At 43.7% G+C, this 18,766-nt stretch overlaps 1 protein-coding gene across 3 annotated transcripts in view; it reads left to right on the forward strand.

The window, feature by feature from the left end:
- The first annotated feature begins 6,519 nt into the window (after positions 1 to 6,519).
- The window catches only part of FYCO1 (FYVE and coiled-coil domain containing 1), a 91,339-nt gene continuing 79,092 nt past the window's right edge, over positions 6,520 to 18,766 (forward strand). For 2 of the 3 annotated variants that reach the window (XM_025200253.1, XM_014518520.2), the window contains exon 1: positions 6,520 to 6,566. The gene's annotated coding sequence lies outside the window, so the exon portion shown is untranslated. Of the gene's footprint in view, positions 6,567 to 6,795; positions 6,997 to 18,766 lie in introns of those variants that run through there. The other variant, XM_025200252.1, reaches the window with a different exon arrangement.

Here is an 18,766-nt window from a genome sequence, read left to right on the forward strand (position 1 = left end):
GAAGATCTTGGAGAGAATCATCAAGGAGCACATCTGTGGGGGGGGCTGCAGGGGAGATCATGCTCAGGGGCAATCAGCATGGGTTCATCAAAGGCAGGTCCTACCTGACCAACCTGATTGCCTTTTCTGACCAAATAACTAAATGCTTGGATGATTGTGTCGCCGTGGACGTAGTCTTTTTAGACTTTAAGAAGGCCTTTGACACTGTCTCTCATCCCATCCTCATCAATAAATTAAGCGACTGTAGCATTGATGCCCACACAGTTGGCTGGGTAAAAATTTGGCTGAAGGGGCGCACCCAGAGAGTAGTGGTGGACAGGTTGTACTCAACCTGGCGAGATGTGAGCAGTGGGGTACCCCAGGGCTCAGTCCTCGGGCCCGCACTTTTTAACATCTTCATTAGCAACTTGGACGAGGGGATGGAAAGCACACTGTCCAAATTTGCTGTTGACACTAAGATGTGGGGCGAGGTGGACACACTTGAAGGGAGAGAGAGGCTGCAACTAGATTTAGACAGACTACAAAAGTGGACAGACGAGAATAGGATGGGGTTCAACATAGATAAATGCAGGGTGCTGCACCTTGGGAGAAGGAATCCACAGCATACATACAGGCTGGGGAGTTCCCTTCTTGAAAGCACAGAGGCGGAAAGGGATCTTGGAGTCATTATTGACTCTAAGATGAACATGAGCTGCTAATGCCAGACCACAGCCAGCAAGGCCAGTCATACCTTGTCATGCATCCAAAGATGCATCTCAAGCCGATCCAGAACCTGTTCAGCCTCAGCAAGAGGAGGCTGAGGGGGGACCTGGTGGCTGCCTACAAGCTCATCAGGGGAGATCAACAGTAAATAGGTAGAGCCCTTTTCTCCCCAACACCACCTGGGGTGATGAGGAACAATGGTAATAAGCTGATGGAGAATAGGTTTAGGTTAGAGATCAGAAGGCAATATTTTACAGTTAGGGTGGCCAAAATCTGGAACCAACTTCCCAGGGAAGTGGTCCTCGCCCCTACCTTGGGCAAATTCAAGAGGAGGTTGGACGATCATCTGTCTGGGGTCTTGTGAACCCAGCATTCATTCCTGCCTGTGGCAGGGGGTCAGGCTAGATGATCTGTTCAGGTCCCTCCTGAACTATGAAACTATGAAACTATGACTTGACTGGGGGCTGTATCTTTGGTTAGTTCTGACAAGGGCAACATTATTGCCGAGAACACCAGGACCAGGTGTCTATAATAGCTTGCCAGTCCCAGGAAGGTGCGCACCAGCCTCTTGGTACAAGGTAGTGGATATTCCTTGAGGGCTTATACCTTATTGGTTAAGGGCTTAATCGAGTGGTTCTCAACCCATGGCCCAAGGGCCTCATGCAGCCCAATCAGCACACTGCCGCAGCCCATGTGACAGCCTGTTAAAACATTTTTTTAATGGATTCACACGAAATAAGTTGTGTGTGTGGCCCACTTAACACATTGAGAACTGCAAGCATGGCCCACTATGGCAAATAGGTTGAAAACCACAGGCCTAATGGTTCCCCTCTGACCTTTTCTTCCCCACTAAAAACCTCAGGTACTGAATCACCTCCTGGCCTAGAGCGCGTTTTTCAGACTAGCCATTAAGATCAGCACACTGCAGCTCTACAAGGAGGTCTTTCAGGTTCTGTAGATGTCCTGCTCAGGTCTTTGAGTAACTAATTATATCATCTATATAAGCTGCAGCATATCTGCAAAGGAGAGGCTAACATTTGATCTATCAAACGCTGAAACATTGCAGTGGCTCCATGGAGCCCAAAAGGCACGCATAAAAACTTGAAGACCCTCCATGGAGTAGCAAACACTGTCTTCTCCCATGATTAACATTCCAGAGGAATTTGTCAATTGCCTTTGGCAAGGTCCAAGATGGAGATATACCTTGCACCCCTGAGCCTTTCTAGGAGATCCTCTATGCAAGGTATGGGTTAGACATCGAACCGAGCTATGGTAATGACCTTGTGGAAACCTATGCGCAGCTGCATTGTTTTGTCCTTTTTAGGCACCACAACAATTGTGTTGTGCCATTCTCTGCATGATTCCCGAATTCCCTGTTGTACCAGCATTTATTGTATCCAGTGCTGTGGCAAGGAAGTTTGGCACCTGGGCCAAAGCTCACAGCAGCAGCCCATACTTACCCTATGCACAGACCAGGGGCACACATGTACTCCCCCCATGCTTGCCTGGGAGTGCATGCCATGGCGGAAAGCACCCTCCCCCTGTCCCCATGCCCCCCCCGCCCCAAACAAGCTGCTCGTGGCTCTGTCTTGTGCCCCACTCCACCTGGGCAGCTCCTGTTGGCGCCCCTTTGCTTCAGCGCCCAAGGTGGTTACCCTCTTGCCCACCCCCTTGCCCCCCCTTGCTACAGCACAGATATTATCTCTTCTTGTACTGTCCCTTTCAGCTTTTGCAGGATCCACCTCTAGGTTTCCTGGACAACCCAACCTGGTGGGATCTCTATCTGGTGTTCTATCAGTAAGGTGTTCCCCAAGTAGGAGAAGAGTACCCCAGGTCATCCCCACCCCCTGCCTAGTAATGGAAGTTGGGTCCCCATTGCACAGAGAAAGATCCAGAAGCTTAACATACAGACAGATGCAATATATTGAATGAAGAATGGCATGCAGTGCTTGCTGCTCAAAGTGCTGGGATTTCATAATCCAGTGCTCAGCAACCTGAACCATTATTGCTAAAATCCAAAATAAATATTAATGGGGTCCTTTCCATTCTTTCACCTAGATTTAAACAAATATTTAAGCTGCTGGGTAAGAATGCTGATTATTGGTTTAAGAGGGCATGGTATATAATAGGCAAAATTCCTATGGAACTTTGTGGAAATTGGTTCAAATATTTGAAAATGTATGTAACTGGATAGATGTAAATGAAAAGGTCTACAATAACTTGCAAGAGGCAAACCATAAGAAAAACAAGCAGGAGACTACAGTATTGATATGTTAGTGAGAGGAGAATGAGGAAGGAACCTAAACCTTTGCAACACTAATGAACAAGTGGGATAGCAATTGTTTCAAGGGCTTTAGAGCTATACTGTACACTGCATATGAATAGATCATTCTGAACCTGGGATGTTCAACCCCTGGCCCATGGGCCAGATTCAGCCTGTGAAGTGGTATCATCTGTCCCATCATCCTCCCCATGAGTCTGAAAATTTGGCTGTAGGGGAATGGTAGCTGTGTGAATTGCCACTCCCCTGCTGCCAAAGATCCTGGCCTACTGGGCCCAATTCAGGCACACAGGGTTGGGTCTATTTGGCCTGGGACCCAGTCCCACAAGGAATGCAGCCCACAGACTGGCCCTGCATCACTCATCTGCCCCATGGGGCCAAAAGGTCGAGCACCACTGTTCTAAACTGCATTCAGTTCCTATCATGAGCATGGGGAGTGCTCATTCGAGCTATCCTTACAGTGCAAAGTGCTATGGAATTGCGTGACAACAAATAGTAAGCATAAGATATGGAAATTATCGGCCAGCATTCTTCCTCTTTATGTTGCAAGTCTTCACAGAAGCCTGGAGACGCACGACAGATTGCATCCTGTCCTTCAGTTACATCACTAAACTGCACTTGCCACAGGCACTTTTTGCACCCAGCACCCGGTGGCCCCAAGGGCAGCCATGATGCCTCCTGGTGGCCATATGGCTCCTGCCTGGCTTAAGCTCTAAGACAGCAGTTCCTTGATTACTTGCCCATCACACCTTGTTCCTATTAAAGATTAGGAAAGGGAGGCTGCCCATGGGCCATAGAGTGAATTTTAGTCTTTCAAATTGCTAACTGGTCCCTCCAGGGTTACTGTGGTCTTAAGAGCCAAGTATGTAGCTCCATCCACACCTACACCACGCTCCAAGCCTCACAGGTCTTATCACTTCTGATGTTCTCTTCCTCTTTGCTCCTCCTCCACGCTGCGAGGAGGACTCCCTATAGGGGTCCTCCCTCTCAACCCCTCCTCTGGGCTGGGGGGACCCTGTGTGCCCTGCTCAGCCTCTCCTCCTGGCTGCGGGTGGGGAGGAGGCCCCTGTATCTGACTCAGCCCCTTCTCTCACCTGGGCACAGGGCCGTCTGTACCCTGCTCAGCCTCTCCTCCTGGCTGAGGGGAGAGGGTATGACCCTCTGTACCCTACTCACAGCTCCCTCCAAGGTACCAGCTCACTGAATGTGCCTTGAGCCTGCCACCAACAGGGATCAGGGCTTTTGACTCAAGCAAAAGCATCAACATAAATTAATGGCCACTTGACTGCATAAACCAATTTCTCTGTACCTGGATAATATTTCCCTGTTCTCCAGGCCCGCAGAGTGCCTTGATCCCTTGTTCTTTCAGGAGCTTCACTACCCTGCTGTCTGGAGCTCCTCTCCTTAGCTAGGCAGCTTTTCCTCTGAAAAGGGCAGGCACACTAAGCATCCTGCCCCATTTGGCATGGGTCCCTGGCTGCTTGACTGACTTGGGCAGACTTCCTCCACTTTTCTGACCCATGTTGTGCAAACTTGAGCTTTCTTCATCTGATCATTTTAATGATCACTTATGCTCACAAAGAAGTCTCTTTCAAATTTAACCATACCAACGAGAGGGTCATGCCTTTTAGCTGTACTTGTGATGATGCTGTTTTTCATATAAAAAGACTTTTTGTAGCTCAGCATGCTGCAGTGCAAACGTAGAGATGATAGGCCAGTAAGCATACCTTCCTGTATGCACATTACAGAAAGGAAGGAAAGACAGAAGATGAGTCATGTTAGTATCACTTAACATGGTGAGTCCCCCGGATCACTGCACCAAGCTTAGCCTTGTCCTAATAGAGCAGTCATCTAGGTTGGGACCTGTAGGAGATATAATAATGCACTGAGCAGAAGGCAGAGTAGAGATGCTCCTGATAGGCTAACTAAATCAGAGATGTATAAACTTATATGAGCAAGACTTCACTTCATCAGATGCTTATGCACTTCTGATTCAGTTAGTCTATCAGGGGCATCTCTACCATGCCTCCTGCCTGACTGCAGAATAACATGGCTAACTACCTCTCAATAAACTGAACAATAATAGTAATTTCTATTTGAAAGTCTCCGCCAGTCTGAAAGATCCCTTTTTGATCTTTACAGGCAATTGCTACGAGTGAGTTTTAGCTTGAGGCTCTCTCATCTTTACATATTTGGTTGAATCATTTTTTAAGCAGATCTTTCCGTCACTTGGTACACATTTGTTGAAAAAAGCATCATAAAAATGTAGGGTATCATATATGCTCTAATCATATGGGTGGCAATTTACTTTGGTACATGTCCTTTGATAATCAATGATGTGTGGAGATGTACACAAATCTGTATAATGGAAATATCTTTTATTCCGTTTCCTTAAATAAAGGTACTCAATGCTTTGTTAAGCAATAAAGATAAGCAAAAGCCACAGATTGTTTTGAAAACAAGTTTTTGTACTGTTGAATTGAAAAAAAAGATGGCTTTTTCTGGAGATAAATAGAATGTTTAATTTAGTCTGTTTAAGGAGCCTATTACTTGATAGCTGAATGAGTCTAAAGTAATGTCTACCTGCTATTACTTTCAGATTGTTTCCCTGGTGTGTACTAACAGCCATCTTTGTTGCCCTTAAGTTATATATGAGGCCAATAATGATTTATTTCTCTCTGCAGGCACTGTAGCTATGAATTTGACCATTGCATAGAAAAAAGAAGACAGAGAAAAACAAGGAAGCTGAAAAAGCTAAGCAGAAAGAAGACAATATCTGATTCACTGAGGCAGTGCAATTTCCCAAGTAGAGTGTTTGCTGTTGAGATTGGACACATAACTGCTTTTCCCAGCTTTACCAATAATTAAATGCGAGACCATGTGCACTTCAATTCCCCTGCTCTGCGTGTTACATTCTTCTTTTGTAAAGGGATACAAAGTCTGTAGATAAAGGCAATACATAAGAGCTAGGTATTAATTATTAAATGGCAATGATGGCGATGATAATATCTTATCCCTCCAGCACCCAGGATGGTGCAGAAATTAGATCACTAATGCGGATCTAATCTAGGCCAAGGTATCCATGAGTTTGGGATGTTTTCACCTTTCTCAGTATTTTAGAGCTGCCCATCAGTAGTGATTTCTGAAGGAAGCATGATCTTATAATAAAGTCTATTTCCAATTTACACAGGGTTGTTGTGCTACTGCCTTCACCCAACACATGACAGACAATTAGTATTATGACTATCCTTCCTTTGCCCTGGATTTTCCTTGGTTCCTGTCAGAATCAGTTGTATTTCTTCTTTCACTTTCAGTTGAACTTTCTCATCAAACAGAAAAGTTCACCATTAAAAAAAAAACAAAATCTCTCCCACTTTCCTTTTTATTATCATCATTTCAGGCCTACAACCATCCTTCCCTTCCTAATCCTGATCACTGAAATCGTTATGTATTTTTCTGGGCAACTAAGAGTTAAAAAGAAAGCATAAGCAAGTGAATTATGGGAGTTGTAGGCCAGATGAATCATGTGAGTTGTAGTAAAACCTCTTCAATATAGTCCTATGTAATGGCTGCCCATGCTGAGGTAATGTACTTTTCCCCTCTGTGGGATATGCTTATTTCTTAACCCATGTATATACAATCCCTAAGGGTGAGCGATAGGAGAACAGTGATGCAGAGTCTGGCAGTAAGTGGCTGGTAGGACCAGGCAGCGTCAGTTCTGACAAGTTCTTGCAAAGGGCAAAGTAACTTTCTTTTATTTTCACTTTGTCACTTGTTGCTACTACTCCTTTCCGTTGTGGTGTGTTTGCAGGCAAAACCCCATGCAGAGGCAATCCATGCTATAAGAGCTCTTGATCTGGGAAGGACATTCTCTAACTTCAGCGGTAACTTGGCCACCTGCCTACTTCCCCAACTCTCCTGGTGTCATTTGTTTCAGCTGAGAAGAAAAAGTGTGGGGCAGAGGGCTCCCAATTTTTATCCCTCGCTCTCCTTTTGGGAAGTTTCACAAGTTGGTAAGAGTCGAAGTTGTTTCCTAGCAAAGTTTCCAGCGTGTTGTATAATCTGGTTGCCTCGTTCGGAAGGAGCCAACAATAAACAGCTTCTGTTGGAGCAGCTGACAATCATTTTTCATGCGTGGCTTAGCCCATTTCAGGAAGCAGAATAAACAAGGAGTGAAGATGAGTCACGCGATGGATTGTCGTACAAGATGCAAACTGCTATTTCAAGCTCTTGAGCTTTTCTCCCTTCCTTCCTCCTGCCTCTGTCTCGTCTGTCCCCGCTTCTGCCTCTGTCTCTCTCTCTTTCACAGTCACCCTGCCCTATCCCTGAGCCTGGGAAGCGCTTTCTCTAACAGGACAATACTGTAACCTGTATCTGGACTGTGAACTGCCTTGTGCAGGGAACTTTTTTATATTCTGAAAACGCTAATAACAACTGGCATTTTCCCCAAATATGGCCTTTCCTCAAAATCCTGAATTCACTTTAATTGCCCACAATCTTCTGTTTGGAAGAGAGTTGTACAAATTCCCTGAAAATGCAAGTGAGTTTGGATGACTGCAGAAAACAAGGCAAATATAAAGTGCCACACCAGCCCACCCCCACCCTACATTTCTAAAATGCTGACATGTAAGTATTTTTCAGGGATCTAATCCTACTGTCCTTGTTTAGGCAAATCTCCTGTCAATGACAGTGAAGGTTCTGCCTGAGCAAATACACCAGGGTTCGTCTCCAGAATATCTGGGCATGTAACTGCAGCACCCCAAAAATGCTTGTCCCGGTAATTTATGCCTGAGAGGTGTGAAAAAGTGGCATCCTTCTGAGATGGTAATCCCTTTTGCACATTGGGTCCTTGTGAACTAGAACCCCCCTTTTGCAGCTGCCCACATGGGATAGAGTTATACTACCTGTTAGAAAAAGAACTGGGGCTGGTGAATTCATTACACTTTGAACTGCAGATTGGGAATTTATGCCTGATTCTCCTTTCACAATATTTAAACATCCAAAAAACTCCATAAAGTTAGCTTAGAGCTGTTATTGATTGCATACAGGCTTGTTTAACACGTTATTCAGGAATAAATACTGCACTTTACACTCATGCCCTACCTTCATCTGAAATAACTTTCAAGTGTAGACAGGCCCCACAGGAGAGGAGCATCGAGTCCTTAATCTTTCTGATTCTAAAGCATATAGTTCTCCAGTTTATATAATTCTATGACTATATAAGTTCTCTTATTATCACATCATCACTTGAGATAGATTGGGTTTTCCTTCAGTTACAGAAAAAGTGAATCTATATAATCAGTAACACTACATTGTTTGGTGAACTGTATTGCAACCACATATTTTTTTATTTTTGAATCATCATAACCTGAATATTTAATGAAGAAGATAAAATGACTTCCAGTGGGCAGTTTATATTTTAAAGATGAATAGATTTAGGAATAAATGTTAATTACCTAGCTGTATTACTATTTAGAAGATGGCCTTCTTGAAATTTTCCAATGGTTGTAAAATATTATATTTCTTTGAGGAATATTTGCTGTGGTGAAAAGTAACACCTAAGATTACCAGAACAGGAAAAAGATTACAGAAGTGGCTTTACATTGTGTGTGTTTTTTTTGTTTTGTTTTGTTTTTAACCTTGTTGGTTTTACAGTTTCCTCTACATCGGTGGTTCTCAACCTTTTTAGACTCAAAGCACCCCTTGTTAGACTTGAGGCACTCCTCAGAAAATGCCAGCTTAGTTTTTACTTGTTTTATAACTACAGAAAAATGGTAGAGCAGTTCTCCTGTTGCAAAAAACTCAGAAAGACCACAATGGGACTTAGGAGGACTTTTAACACTAGTAGGAGTTCCTTTTTGAAATCTCTGGATTTGTCTTGTGAATCACATTTGCACACTTAACAGTGCTAACATTGCCACAGCACCTTGGTTGAGAATCATTTCTCTGCAAAGTCAGTTAGATAGTCATGGCACATGAGACTCATTTATACAGGGCCTGGGTGTGCACCACTTTGGACAGTTCAATTTACGCTGCATCTTTAAGTTCCTGATCTTGTAAAAGTTTTGTGTGTGTATTAAAGTCTTTTTAGAATCAGGCAGTAATGCTGCAACTCAAGAGAAGAGACCCATTACAAATTCAGACAAATGGGATTGTAAAGCCAAAGGAATCGACAGATTGCAAGGGAAAGTTGGTATCTAAAACTCAGGTTGTGTTATTTTAGAAATTGGTTGGATGTTGACATTTTCATTTTAAGAGAGTGCTATCAAGTAAAGATGTTAAACATCCTAGCCTTTATTATTAGTACAGTTTAGAGTGCTAAAACAAAGGGACTATATTAATTATATCAATCATATCGCTAATGTTCCATTATAATTAATCATGACAATAATTAATTTGATCATTATTTATTATTTATTTTATTAATAAAGGCTTAATATAGCATTTACTTGGTTATATTATGTATAATCAATATAAATATATTTATATTTCTTTTAATGAACAATGAAAGGAGACTAGATCTTGCAGTTCCACTTTGCTTTCTAAGCCAGTCATTTTTAGGTTCTCATGTGTGGTCACGCAGCTGTTTTTTTGGATTCCGAAAATTGTTGAGAGGTAGTTATTCGTGTAAGTCTGAAGTCAGGCAGAGGGTAAGGCACCGTGGCACCTTAAAGACTGAATTAGAGATTCAAATTTCCAGAGAATATTTCACTCTAAATGGTAGGTTTTGATTTAAATATAATATAAATGGAAACACTTCCATTAGTAATTAGATTGGAGGAGGAGGAGGAGAACATAGTTCAGCCAAAATCTCCAGAACTGAATGACTAGGGACAGAAATTGCACCTAAACCGGTATCAGTGATCAGAAACTGGTTCAAATCTGTAACACAACAGAAGTTCAGTGCACATAAACCACTTTCAAAGTGGCTGCAACCAGTTTAAGATAAACCTGGATGGATGTAGTATCAGACTTAACTGATTTAGATTAAGCTTGCTTTCTCAAAGCGATTTCTGGACAACTCACAATGGATCCATATCGCATTGAACCATGGGGCCAGGCCAACCTAACCCAGAATTAAGTTGTCTGTGTGGCCATCTAGTCAGAGAAACTGAAGTGATAACCAGTCTTGGATCCTTTTCCCCAATTCCTTTGCATTTTGATTTTGTAATCCAAAACAACAAATAAAATGGAAGGCCACAACTGGCCACCACTGGAAAACCTACTGGGACAATAGAGTGCAATGGGCGCAGTTCATACTTCCTGACTTTGCCACAAACCCACGGAGCTGTGGGTGGAAAGACAGAAGAAGAGGGCTGCTAGTAACCTTCTAGTCCTTGTGACAGCCTGATTCACTCCACACTCAGAGCTCTTTGAAAATCTGTCATTTCTAGACTTCCTTCTAATCTGTTGCCTCTTACTTACCAGGCTCATGCTCTGGGAGGTTGGGTAGGACCCACACTTGTAGTTTTTTCACTGTAGCTTGCTATCAGCTTTTTGCAGAGTTCTGTATAATATAAGGAGTATGAACTTGGGCCTATTCATCATATCCAGTGCCATCTTCCTGAGAGCACACAGACATTTCTTAGAGCCCATCTGACAATATTTCAAAATATTAAATAGTGGTCAATCTTTCAGCAACTCTGAAATTCATTTTTGGAAGGGTATACTATAGCAACAGTAGATATTTGAGTAAAAATAGTAATAATGACTGTCTCTTCTCAGCAAACAAAGTGGGTATCAGTAGTTATTATTTTTTCTTTTTTTATAATATCCCAAAGTGTAAAATGTGTCATTACAGAGAAATAGGCTCCAGTTCTCAAGAGCGGCTAATGATCTTGGGTGCTTTGGTCTGTCAAAACCTAATGTCAAACTCTGGAAGGGAGCCTAAACAGTCACCTTTAGAAAATTCAGTCCAAGTTATGCTGTGTATGTTTTACCCTTATTAGCTTGTGTCCTAATAAAATGGGACAAAACATAGAATATCCATTTATGTCGAAATTGAATATGAACATTAATTATGATGAATCATAAGAATGGAGATTTTTCTGCCTTTTTGACAATCTGTGAATCAAAAATACTCAGTGCTAGGGATGGAAGCTTTTCAGAAAGAGAGAACTACATGGTAATCCCATTGCTGTTCAAGATGTCTTTAAGCTTCCTGAGTTTCTGAACTTAATTGTTCTGAATGGAATGAGAAACTGAAAGAGTCTGTTTTGCAGGATGTTAATGAACACAGAGAATGGTATATTGCTTAATTTGTTATGAACCAGCAGAGAGTGTAAATATAGGACCTTTACACAGTCATTTTGAGCTTACTCCATTTGAATAGCTATAGCACTGTAACAGACCAAAGACTGGCAACATATACTGTGTCACTAATTACATTCACCATAATCAATCAGTTTGGTCTCTGGAACCTTTTCTTATAGTAAGCAACAAATAGTATATAAGCCCTTTTAAGGTATCTCAAAGTTGGGCACTCTGAATTATTAGTAGGTACTTTCAAAAAGGTGGGCCACAACTACCTGGGTATCTTTGTGGCGTGTGTTACTACAGTATCTCAGTGCTGACAACATGGTCCCTGCATTTGGAGAGCTTGATGCTAAATTTGGACATGAGGTAATAAAGGAGGTATCAAAGTAGCTAAGTGAGGTTAAGGAAGGGAGATCAGGTTTTACAACACGATAATCAGGTAGTTACTCAGAAAGGTTTGCGTGCATCACAGTAAAGCAAATACTCTGACTCATTGTATAACTATTATGACAAACACGGGCCTGAAAGCTGATTTAGTGTGAGGAGAAGGTAGTGGCCTTCCATAAACAGCTCTGAAACGTATGCCAGGTGAGGGTGGTGGTATGGAGGTATTTGTAGGAAGAGTACATTGGTGAATTGTGGCGAACTCAGCGATAGCATCTCGTATGAGTTGAGGTCAGATGAGCTTGCTAAGAGTAATACCAGTGTAGGTCCTTCAGACAAAGAGCCTTCTGCGCTCTATAAACTGGCTACTTCCTCTAGTATTTAACCTCTCTCATCATCAAACAGTGTTGCCTTTGTCTGTTTGCCCAAAGGGGTAATTTTGCTTCATATTACTTAATTTTATTACTGGGATGGGGAGCATTAGTGACAAAACACTGTACTTTGCAAATCATGGAGGGATCATTATAGTGTAGCAGCCTTGTTTAATTTATTATTTTGAGAGGTTTTAACTTGACTTTGAACTTGAGAGTATTGGGCCTGTTTTGGTGTGGAAGCATAAAAATATTGTGGTTTGTTGGGGTTTTTTTTCTTTTTTTAGATGTTCTTCCACTCACTATCCTTTTCCATGGTGATAATGAGATTCAAATAAACTGCACTCCACCCTGTTTTATTTTACCAGTTGCACACTGGTACCTTTAAAAATAAAAAAGACAAGTTATCTAGGGGGAAAAACTGCAATTCAGATTCTTCCTTTATAATTTTTGTCCTGTATTTGAATTTTTAAAATGGCAAAAATTATACTTTGGATAGATGTGTGTGTGTGTGTATGTGTGTGTGTATCTATCGATAGATAGATAGATAGATAGATGCAACAATTATTGTACTAACTGCATATATATGATGACAGTTGTGCATGTAGTGACAACACTGTATTTTGTCTCTGAATAGTAGTTTCATTCTCCGGTCATTTGTTTCCTTGATAAGATTGTGGCCATGAAATTGTATGTTAATGGAAACGGCTCTTAGCTATTAACAAAATATTCCTCTACAATATTCTGTATAGCAGTTATACTTCAGCATGTTTCATTTTGGTAACTGTGTTAATATTCTGTGATATTTCAGTAGTCATGATTTTTTGTGTGCACACGTTTCTGCAAGAATCTCATTTTATTAAAAAAGGGATAATCCTAAATTCAAAGAGCATGTGGGGAAAAGCTCATTCTTTTATACTTTGTCGTCTTCTCCAAGGCCCAACAGGAGTATAACAGTCCAGGGAACTTATTTTTGTAACTGAAATCAGCAGATCAGATTGTCTTACTGAATAAATCCTGTCCCTTTATTTTCAGCCAATTTCACCCACTCATTCTATTCTCTTCTTGAGTAAAATCGTGCTTTAAAATCCTCAGAATATAATCTTTCATTGACATGCAGAGTTAAAGCTGTTTCTGCATCAACATGCCTTATTTAGGTACAAGGCAGGGCAAGATAACACCTTAAAGCTATCCTGACCTACCTTCTACCTGACTTCAGACTAATATGCCTAACTACCGTGCCCTATTTAGTGAAACAGGCATTTTATCAGAAATCTTAGTATCTTCTGTTAAAGCATAATGGGATGAGTGTCCCCTTTTTTGTGAAAAGGGTTAATGTTACTATCACTATTGCAGTTTAGCTCAAATTCTTAGTAAAAGCCAACAGTGTTCACTGGCAGACAAGGCTATTTGGGTAAATGTGATATCTTTTATTAGCCCACTGAGTAGTTGGAAAAATTGTTCTTTGCAAGCTCTCTTCAGACATGGGGAGAGTCTGCTCATATTTATCTGTTCGCTAGGGCTGAATAGAAGCCAATGCAGGTCTGTGAAAATACAGATGCCTGGCAGGGAAGATCAGAGGGGATAAGAGTTAATGCTATGGCCTTAGAACAACAAGGCTGCAACCAACACCCCCAAAACAGTGTTAATTAGCATTTGTAAATGTACCAAGAAAATTGAGCAAGCAAACTGGAAATAGTTATACTGTCCCCCTGAGGCAAGTTAGCTTCAGAAAAATAGATAAGAACTGTTTGTTTCCTTTAGTGTCAATGTTTTTACCATGGAATCATTCTAATGAAGTATTTAGCTTAGTACTACAGTCTTCCCGAGAGTTAAAGTTCTTTCCCTCACTACTTTCTTCAGCATTTCAGTGAGATGTCTGTTGGGTGACGTTTCTGCATTCCTATTATTTGTTGTCAGTATGTTCAGGCCGTGGTAACTAGATTTTTGTGTAATCCCCAGAAGTGGCCTTTGACATTAGAGGTCACAGAAATAAATCTTGATTACCTTGTTCTAGGGACAATATCTTTAAAATTAATGGGGCCATGGACAGATCCAGGATTTTATAAAAGGAGGTGCAGGACTAACAACTGGCACTATGAGGCTCAGCACCTGTCCTTTCCCATTCACCCCCTTTCCCCACCTGCCTCTGCCATTGTACAAGCTGCTGTGCAGTGCCTTACTGCTGGGGACAGTGGTAGTGGCAGGCAAGGTCCCCCTCCCTGAGCCCATTCCCAGGCTGGCACTGAGGGGGGAGGATCAGGCAGGGAGGAGGGCCTGTCCATTGCCACCACGGCTACTGTCCCAGCTGGAGCAGAGCAAGAACAGCTCTGGAGCTTCCCTTGCCCCTGGGGCAGCCAGAGACAGTGATAACAGTGGCAGCAGTGGGCAGCAGAGGAGGAGAATAGGAAGGGAAGGGAGATGCCTCTGACCACAGAGCGAAAGGGAGAGGGGAGATTTCTACCTGATTCAGGGACTTAAAAAAGTCTCTGGCTACTGCTCCCATGGGGTGATCTGAAAGGTGGGTGTGAGCACACCACTGCGTCCTTTTTGGATCCATCCTGGAATGGGGCTAATCACTATAGTAAGAGGATTTGTTTTGGCTCCTTCGGCACATGTGACAGGATTGAATTGCCAGCATTGAATATGTAAAGGTTTTGCAGTATTAACAGGGTCTGTGTGATGGGTTGGCCTTGTTCCTGTCTGTGAGCAAAGTATAAAGGAATATTAGCTTAAGATAAAAATACACTTCAGTGCAGCCCCCCCCCTTCTCCTCCCCCCCCAAATTAATTAACTTTGTCCAAGCATTTTGCTAGCATTATGGGGTGAAAGCAGGCTTGTCTGTATTATTGATGTAATTAAAAACCCAATATATTTTTGATGTTTGGGGGCATCTTCAAGGCTTGTGTGTTGTTCCCTGCTGGCTGCTGGCAGTCCAGGGTCATAGTCCTAACCTTTCCCTCTGCACCATCACTAGAAACACTTCTGCTGCAGTAGGTGCTGACAAATAAAAGGGGGTTAGTTTTTTTCAGAACATAGTTCTACCATGAATAGGGTTACCATATGTCCGGTTCAAAAAAGAGGACACCTGTCAGAGGGGCATCTCACTCTTCACCCACAGCCCCCTGGCCCTGCGAGTGCCCCTCGCTCTCAACCTGCAGCTCCTCATCCAAGCTGCTGCCCCTCACTCCTGACCTGCAGACCCCTGGCCCTGCCTGTGCCCTTCACTCCCAACCCACAGTCCCTCATCCCCCCCAGGCTCTGCTGGTGCCCCTCACTTCAAACCCGCAGACCCCAATCCCTGCTGCTGACCCTCACACCTGTCCTGCAGACCCGTGGCACTACTGGTGCCTGTTACTCCTGACCCGCAGTCCCTTTCCTCCCACCTCCCCCAAGTCATGCTGGTGCCCCTCTCTCCTGACCCGCAGTTCCCTGGCACTGACAGTGCTCCTCACTCCCGACCCAGAGCCCCCTACTCCCCTCAGCTGGCTCCAATTTGTGTGGGCGGTGACAGGGCGAGTCCAGTCCTGGCACGGGCAGGAGGGAAGAGGGGATGCTTGTGGCAACCCCTGTCCTGGGCTGGGGACTCCAGCACCGCACCAGGCCACAACCCCCTACAGGCAGCATTTCCCAGCTGGCCCAGCCCCGTGAGCACGGGCACTGACCCTGGTGCCACCGGCATGGACACAGAGCTCCCCGCTGTTCTCAAAGGGTCCCCTTGCCCCCTCCCCCACTGGAGGGGCAGGTGCCTGCCCCCCACCTCTCTGGCCTGCCATAGCCCCAGCACCTGGACAGTTTCCCCAGTGCCGGCAGCACTGCCCCCGTCACTTACCCATTCCCTCCACACACCCCTGCCACACAGACACTCCCCCACCCCAGACAGTCCCCAAGCCCTGGCCCTCCAACCCCCGCCCCCCACAGACTTACCTGCATGCCGGAGCTGCTTCCATGACCTGCCTGGCTGCACACCAGCCACATGTGTGTGTACGTGCAAACACACATGCACCCACTGCTTCCAATCGCCCTCGCCCCACTCCCACCAGCAGAGCAGAGCAAAATCCCGGACATTGGTTCATAACTGCCTGGATGGAGATTGGAGGGTCCAAAAAGAGGGCATGTCAGGGATAATGCAGCTGTATAGTAACCCTAAGCATAAACAATATACTGTGGATTTCCGTAGCACCTGTATGGAGCTAATCAAGCTAATCTGTCTATATTCATTGCTTTTCTTTGTTAGTTGAAGCCCCTTCTGATGTAAATCTTTTCCTTTGCCAGCCATCTCCCTGTTTAATTGTCAGGATCAGCCCCACACACTTGCACTTGTGTCAGAAAGACAGGAAACGTATCTTCCTCTGCACCTCAGTAGGCACAACTTAATGCATGTGTAGAGTCAGTGGTGAGCTGCTTATTTCTCTCACTCTCTGAAAACCAGAGGCCAGATCTGAGCTGGTATAAATCAGTGGAGGAGGGTTGGTCCCATCTTATGGCATTAGATTAGAGGTATACTGAAGTGCCCATATGCACTAAAATAATCAAAAGCATGCTCAGATGCTAGAGTGATGGGAGCAGGCGGTGCCAGTATAGCCTGTAATAAAATTATAATATATATTAATTCACTTCTTACAAGCCTACATGTCAGATAATTTAATGCTTCCATAGTAGTAGTTCTCAACCTTTGTAGACTCAAGGTACCTATCTCTTGCTAAACTCAAGGCACTGCTCCTATGCCAGCTCTTAATTTTCCCTTGTTTTTTGGACTACAGAAAAATAATAGAGCAATTCTTCTGTTGCAAGTTCAGCAAAATCACAGCAGGTCAAAATGTTTTTAACATTATAGATTCCTATCAGACGTCTGGGTTTATCATGTTTGCACACCTGATATTGTGCAGCACTTCACATCACCCTTGAAAGGATCTCAAGGCCCTGTGGTTGAGATTCACTGTTACATAGCAAGACAGGAGTATGAGTAGCAGGTTGTATCCTAAAACAGTGTGAGAATTTTGAGTCAAAGTCTGGGGCAAAGAGTGACATGACATGCATGTCTCTTAGAGACGTTTATGGTCCCCTTTGCTAGAGTATTTAGGTGCCTCAAATATACAGCCTTGTGATATCGTGTGAGATAGGAAGTGCAGCTATCCCCCTTTTCCCCATTCCTCCCTGGGGAGCTGAGTGAAGGGAATATAAATAGATTCTTCCCTTGGAGAATAACCCAAGCTAAATCATCCCCTCAGCTTCAGGGTTCTGTTTCCATGCATAACCCTTGGACAGATAAAACATGAAAAGGGACAAACTACAACTCTGTGGCACCTTTTCCCAAACTCCTGAGACTTCTCTGGGGAGCCTGGAACTTAAGAAGCAGTGAGCCAGGAGTTCAGCAGTCACAAGGCGAGTCAGCTACAGGATGTACAAGGTGCTGCTTCCTGCTGGCTGTGGGAGAACAGGGGTCTGACTCTGTCCTTTGTACCTTCTTTGGAAAGGCTTCTGCTGTTATACTTATTGCAGTGATTGTTTTGCATCATGCCTCCTGAGCTTTGGAATTGTGATTGTAGCTGCCCCCTGCATCGGGGCAGGACAGGAGACATCTGGTGATCCCTTTCATCTTCTACCTTCATGCAGGACAAAATGCTAAGTATGTGACTGACTTGCAGCAGAACGCACAGTACCACTGTGGCAATGCCTAGAACGGAACCCACGTCTCCTGACTCCCAGCCCTTTGCATGTGCGCTTTGGATGAGAAAGCAAGCAAGCAAGATGCTCTGTTATTAAATGTACCCTAACCAAACTCCCCAAGTGACCAAGAAACATGGAGATATCATTTTGTGCAATCATTAGGAATAATTATATATGAGTCATGAGAATAAGATTTTGGTAGTATGAAATGAAAGCTAGGTTTGTTCTCTTTCTGCAAATGTCAAAAGATAGGTTGGTTTGCTTCTGTTCTGGCTTGCATTGATTTTTGCTGGCATAATGTTTTTGGCTTCATTGGAGTTGCTCTTGTTATATACCATGAGGAGGTTAGAATTAGAGCACTAAATCAGAAACTCAGTTGATGTAAACTGGCGTAGCCCCATTACCGTTGATGCAGCTACTTCAGATTACATCGGCAGACATTCTGACTCATTTTATTTATTGATGGTGTTGCAGCTTTTATATTGCCCTGATAATAATGGATGCTCAATGTGGCAAAGGTATATGTTTGTCTTAACTATTATATATTGTTGAATTGTTTATGTAACGTCACAAGTATGCCAGGGCCTTCAGAAAAACAACTTCCCATCCCCAGCTAGCACACAATAAAATGTATCAGTTTGATAACACAACAATTAGTGACTAGGCCTGTGCGAGTAGGCAGCTATTTGATCTGGCTTTGGATCTGGCTGCTTCAGATGTCAGCAATCCGATCCGGAGCTCCAGACGGGGTTCCCTCTTTGATCCGTCCGAAGCGGCTCCAAAGCTTTGGAGCCGCCTCAGAGATCCAGCCATGGGTTGTAATGGGGAATCAATGAAATAGCTATAACTTTGTTGTTTTTTGTCTGATTTGGATTAACCTTGCAGGGGTGGTAGCCTCTGTTGAGAGCATGAAGCATGCCAAGTTTCAAGAAGATTGGTGCAGGGGTGTGGGGGGAACTGCACCCTAAATTCTTGAAAGCAAAACTCCTGTTAAGGCGCAATGGGCTGAAAACTGCAGGGGTGGTGGCCCCTGCTCAGGCCACAAAGCCTGCCAGCTGTCGAGGAGATCGGTGCAGGGCTTCTGGGTTCTGGGCTCTACACT

The sequence above is a fragment of the Alligator sinensis genome, unplaced genomic scaffold (assembly GCF_000455745.1).
Source record: "Alligator sinensis unplaced genomic scaffold, ASM45574v1 scaffold54_1, whole genome shotgun sequence".
NCBI classification, from domain to species: Eukaryota; Metazoa; Chordata; order Crocodylia; family Alligatoridae; genus Alligator; species Alligator sinensis.